The sequence below is a fragment of the Coturnix japonica genome, chromosome Z (genome assembly GCF_001577835.2).
Source record: "Coturnix japonica isolate 7356 chromosome Z, Coturnix japonica 2.1, whole genome shotgun sequence".
NCBI lineage: Eukaryota > Metazoa > Chordata > Aves > Galliformes > Phasianidae > Coturnix > Coturnix japonica.
This window is the reverse complement of record NC_029547.1, coordinates 27,902,488-27,908,487: the sequence shown is the minus strand read 5'-3', so window position 1 is coordinate 27,908,487 and position 6,000 is coordinate 27,902,488. Positions and strand designations below refer to the sequence as shown.

The window sequence follows — 6,000 nt, the reverse complement described above, 5'->3', positions numbered from 1 at the left end:
GGCAACCTGATCTAGTAAATGTGTATGTTTGGTGGCCCTGCTAGGCAGGGGGGTTGGAACTACATGATCCTTGAGGTCCCTTCCAACCCAGGTCATTCTGTGATTCTGTGATTCTGTCTTTCTAACGGATACAACATAATGGATTTTGCTGTAGTAGGCCACTTGAGGAAAGCTTGTGTTTTAAAAAGTTATTTGCAGTTTTACTTTTTAAGTCACGTGACAAATGTATGTAGATACATGTATGTATGTGTGTATGTATGCATTCATTCATTAGCTCATGAACTCATTTAAGCTTAAATTACAAGAGAGATTCTCTTCCTCCAGGTTTTGAGGACAGAATCCTGCAAAACTGCAAACATTAATGGCTGTTCTACTTATCCTAACACAGCCACAACACAGTTTCAATGTTGTATATTAGGTGCATGACATCAAGCGCACATTAGAGAACTGTTAATACCATAAGACCTCCTTCTTCTGGAAAGGTTCCAGAGAGATAATACGGTTTCCTTATTGTGAAACCAGTAAAATTTACTTCTGGTAAAAACAAGAAACAATTAAGTAATTATCGTTGCAGTCTTTCTAACCCTGTTATCACATATAAGCCCCAGAACAGTAGTGTACTCCAACCCCAAACAGTTTTCTTTGCTGTTTGCTAGATCTGTTACTGCACAACTTGACTTCAATCATTGGTTGTTGTAAGTGGAAACTCATTATTTTGCTGTGATATGTATTAAAGTATAGATGCGTTGTATGCTTACTGAGAAGTCCACCTTTGCAAGTCAAGTATGTGAGTACAACTAAGCCCATGCAAATATTTTCAGTACAGCCTATGGTAATGATCTGGAAGGTATATCCCATACAAACACAGGTTGTCGTAGGACTGTTACTCAGGGGATACTGGGTGTTATGTGTAAAACATACTACACCCAATTTTGACTTTTCAAACTCCAAATAAACTTCCTGACATCACCACATTTTATTTCAGTGAACAACAGTTTAGAAAATGATTATATAATTATATTGTTATGTAAATAACAATTGTTAATATATACATATATAAATAAAAAAGAATAGCTGTCTGATTTTGCATTTAGTGAATTCACTGTAGAATAGTGACACATGCTGAGTTTCTACTGAAGACCTTATTCTAGAGCCACTGAAGTCTGATGTAACATGGAATGTGAATGAGAGAGTTCATACAGCGTTCACAGTTCCAGATACATCAAATAGAACCTCAGTATTTGATCTGACGGGCAAGTGCTCATCAGAAGACACTGGATGGAATAGTGCAAACTCTGAGTTAAATACTGAAATTTATTATTATTTTTTAAATTCACAAAGTGGAAGAATGATTTTTAAACACTAAATTACGCACAGGTTTTAAAATGCAGCACAGTAAAAGAATAATTTGGAGTTCTGCTGGCTATGAGGAACACTGCCTGGAGAGCCCAAAAGCCCATCTATCAGACAGTAGTAATAACAAAAACACTAGATGTACAAAGAGGGGTGGTCCTTTAAATTTGCATGAAAAATATTCTGCTTGTGAACGTGCAAGTACCCGGAACATTTTCACCACTTTGCCTCCAGCAGACACAGAATGCGATGAAAGGGATCTCCAACACTCTCCCTCCCACCGCTTTGGGCAGGGCTCTCGCCCCCCCAGTTGCTGCCAGGGCCCCATCCAACGTGGACCTGAGCGCCAGCAGGGAAGGGGCACCCACAGCTTCTCTGGGCAGCAGCACCCTCAGTGAAGACTCTCCTCCTCACATCAAATCTAAGTCTCCTCTTCCTCACTTTAAAACCGCTCCCCCTTGTCCTATCGCTGACTCTTCAAACTGTGTTGTTGCTTTTGTCTGAGGAACAGCTCTTACCGAAGGCAGCCGCACAACAGACGAGCAAAGCAGCGCGGCTCAGCCCGCCGACCCTTGGGGCGACGCGTTGCCGGGTCAGCCGGCGGGCGGCTCCACTGCCCGGGTACCGCGGAGGGCAGCTCAGCCCACCCCGCCCCCGCCCCCCGGGATGCGCCGGGTGGTGCCGCAGGGCCGGCCCGGGGGGGCTGCGGGCAGGATTAGGTTTCAGGCCGGCGGGGCGTGCCTGAGCGCGCTTCCCCGCAGCGCGGCGCCGTTACTCGGGGGCGGGAAGGGCGAAGGCGGAGAGCGGGGTTCGCGGAGCAGCCGGGTAAGCGGGGCGAGGGGGCTGCGGGGAGAGGGGCTTGGCGCTACTCGGGAAGCGGTGAGCCGGCCGGGCTGAGTTGCGAGTCAGCCCTTTAAGTGTGTTTATTTGCGAAGTTTTGTCGTCATGTTGCTGGCTCGGCGGGCGGGGCGGGTTGGAGGAGGAGAAAGGCCGCGGGGGGCCGAGCCTGTTGCTCCTCGTTCCTGAGGCTGCGGCTCGGCCTGCGGCGAGCGGGCAGCTGCGGGCCTGGCGGGGGCAGCCGTCCGCGCGGCACCGGCGGCCGCGGGAGGGAAGGTCCCTGAGCGCCTCGTTCTCTCGCTGTTCTTCCCCACCTTCCGGTGGGCAGTTCCCATCCCTGGGGGACGTCTCTTCCCCGTGTCCGCTCGCAGCCGCAGGCCCCGAGCAAAGCCTCTGGGTTTCTTTTGGGTGGGTGCTTTCGAGGGGCGCGGTAGGCGCTGATGGGCTCCTTGAGGTCCTGCGCTTCCATTGCGGATACCGCTATCCGCGGGTGCCGGGCGCTTCCTGCAGCGCTGGACCCCTCTGTTGTTGGTCCCCGAGTGTGCATTCGACACAGTCCCTTCAGCAAAGAGGGTGTGAGGCCTTAGTTTTGCCTTCTGATAGGTGGAGCTGTGTGTAGAAAAGGGTTTGTTGTATTCGATGCTTTCTGTCTAGGGTGCTTTTCCCTTCTGCTTTCAGTACATTCCTGTGTTAGTGGGAAGAATAATAGGCAGGAAAAGCTCTCGCGGAGCTGACCCTATGAGCTGTGCGTACCACATCTCATAGGATTGATTTGCAGCCTGGCTGAGCAGTGCTGCATTCTTTTTTCCCTTTTCTTTCAGCTTCTGAAAACAGAACCTCATCCCTTTCGCTTCTTAGTGCACACAGGAGACTTAGAATAACTTGCTGAAAAGAAAACGTTATTCCTAGCCATGGTACTGGAGGGGATAGGTGGAGTCCTTTGCCCAGCAGAGCAGTACTGGCCCAAGCAAAAGGGCTTGGTTTCACTTGTTGTGGCAGCCTGTTGTGTAATGCCTTGTGGTTTCCATATCAGCAAGGCATTTTCCAAGATAACAACTTGTTGGGAGGGAAGAGTCTAAACAAATAAAGGGAAAAGTAGTAAAACGTCTCTGAGAAATTCCATTTCTCTGCAAAAGTGGAAAGTAACATAGCATTAAGGGGGCAAGAATGCTGAACAAAAATGCCAAAGGGTGTTCACTAGCAGAGAAGGACGTGGTAGTACTCAACATTGTTACCCATTATTGGGATACAATTATTTAGTATTTCCATTTTGAATTAACAGAGCACATGTGTAACGTTTATTGACTACAGCCAGTGTTTCTGCTGGCTTTTTTTGTGCTACCAAGAAGCTTATCTTGGGAACTGGATACATTCTCCCTTTCTTCGTGTAACAGTGCACTGGGAAAGCTAGATTGATTGCAGCACTGGGGAAAAAAAAGAGCTGCACTACTTACATACTAATTGATGTTCTTTATTTACAGTATGGCCCTGTGTGAATTTTGCGGTGCATCCAGTGCACTGGAAACCAAAAATATTTGAAATTATACGGTCTATATTTCATGCAAGAAAATTTTGAATTCTGTACGTGATATACATTACTCTCTCTAATTGGCTTTCCACTGAAACATCCTACTGAAGCAGTTTCCGCAAATACAATACCAAGCTGATAATTTAGTCTGTCATCATTGGTAAGGACAGCTTTGCTTTGCCATAGGCATTCTCAACAAGTCAGCACATAAGTATGTCATTTTGTTTTCAGTGCCCTCTTTTCACACAGAAATCGGTTTGGAGTACGGTTGGTTGTTGCTTGTGGAATAATTGGCCTATATGGTTGTGGAGTATTTCTTTAACAGGCTTTTCAGACTCAGTTCTTGTATCCAAGCCAGTTTGTATTATATTCTGTTATGTGCTGTAATGACTTCCTGCATAATTATTCCTTTATTTTCACAGTATATGATAGAAAGTTTACAGCATTTTTGGTTTGTAAGGACAGTGTTGACTCTTCATTGGCTTTTACAGCAAAGCTTATTCTTTTTTTTAATATACCATTTATGTGTCCTATTTTTACCTCTGTGAAGAATCCTGTATGTGCTAAAAGATGTGACTGCTGTAGAAACTGTTTAATTAAGTTGATTACCAAATTCATTAAATTTAAATCAACTCTTTATACTGGAAAAGTGAATAGGCAGTATGAGCCATGCCCAGGCTTCTTAGAATGGCTTGTGATGTGTAGTGTCACGTATATTTTGTGTATGCTTAGCCCTCACTAATATATCTCATTGGTATTGAATCAGTTCTCTTTTGTACAGAAGTGTGCAGTCTCCCTGCTAATGAAACTGGTGGTTGATGTTAATTCCACCTATTAGTGTCTTGTTGTGGAAGCAGTAGGCTAGCCCTTTTTTGTTGTCTTTATACTTTTCCACTGCTTGTTTCTTTTTCCTCTTATTTTTCCTTTCTTTTTTCCTCACTCCTCTGTGCTCAAGTATGTTTGTCACTGTCACTGTGAATAGTGAAGGCTGTGCTGGTCAGATTACAGTTGTTGAGCCTTCTGGGAGTCCTTGAAAGTGCTGTATGAACAGCTGAATTTCCTTCGTGGAAATAGAAAAATAGGAAGCATGAGATCTTTCAGTTGAGCTTGAATGGTTTCAAATGCCTTTCTATTGACAAGATGTGTTTTCCAGGAGTCCAAGGATCACTGTAATTTTCTTCACAGGGATGTTAGCCAGGGTGAGGGAGGTAGCTGGGTGAAACAGAAATGCTTGGTTAAATTGCAAGCAATACTGAAGGTTTCCTGGTGATCGCTGTCTACTGTGTCCCATGTGGTTTGGATTTCATTCTTATGCCAACCAGAGCTAACACAGTATGCCTATTTGAATGACAGCCAGAAAATGGGGGAATGGAAAGACATAGAATAAAAATAAAGGAAGAAAGGATACCCCTTGACCAGCCAAATTCCGACCTGGGTGCTGAAATTTGATTAGAATCTTAGAAATACTCTTAGCATCTACGGCTTTGATTACCATGTTGCTTCAGTGAGTCAGATTTGGTTTTAATCTCGTGCAGCTCCTAGTCAAAGTTTGGACATGGAGTTTGCTTGTTAAGATAGGCATTTCCTTTGTATCCTGAGGGCATATAAAGTAATGCAAGAGCTACAAGGCAAAGCCTATTACTCTGTTTTCTATCTTTGGCATCACATGTTTGCTAATCCAGTGCTGTAAGCATGAGTTTCCGAGGTATTATCTGAAATGGATTTGTGAAATAGTAGATGGAGCGTATGTAAATACAGTAGAGGAAGTTTCCTTGTAGGTATAACATGATCAGGTGTGAAAGAGCAATAATTAGAAAGAGCTCATCTTTTCCTTTTTCTCAAGTCTTCTGGGTGTTCAGCTTAGTAAAGTTTGCACGATTGCAGTGAAAATGAGGTAATGAGCATGCATTTTTGTCTACTTTTAAAATTCTTAAACCTATGGATCTGAGTGCTTTAGGAGTGGGCACTAAGAATCCGGGGCTGCAGCATTTTTCTGTTAGCTATTCTATGGGAAAAGCAGCTGCATTAGTGGAGAGATGCATATGTAACACATTTTTGTATGTTACTGTGAGAAGAGTCAAATTTTAGAAGTGCAAGTATATTAATGATTATATGATGTAGGGGATTATCTTTAGCTTGTGCAAGCTTAGCGGAAGATTAAGTTTCTTGTCGTGTACTTAGCTAAAACTACTTGTGCATTTATTTTACATTTTTACTGTAAAAAAAAGAGTAAAGGGATAAGGTGCCTGTTTTTAAAAGTCACACCCGTGTCTTTGGAAACA

General features: G+C 44.0%; 1 protein-coding gene across 1 annotated transcript in view; it reads left to right on the top strand.

Annotated features, from left to right (window-relative positions):
- Positions 1-2,020: 2,020 nt before the first annotated feature.
- MPDZ (multiple PDZ domain crumbs cell polarity complex component) overlaps positions 2,021-6,000 on the top strand; it is a 92,000-nt gene continuing 88,020 nt past the window's right edge. The window contains exon 1 of the mRNA XM_032441256.1: positions 2,021-2,178. The gene's annotated coding sequence lies outside the window, so the exon portion shown is untranslated. The remainder of the gene's footprint in view (positions 2,179-6,000) is intronic.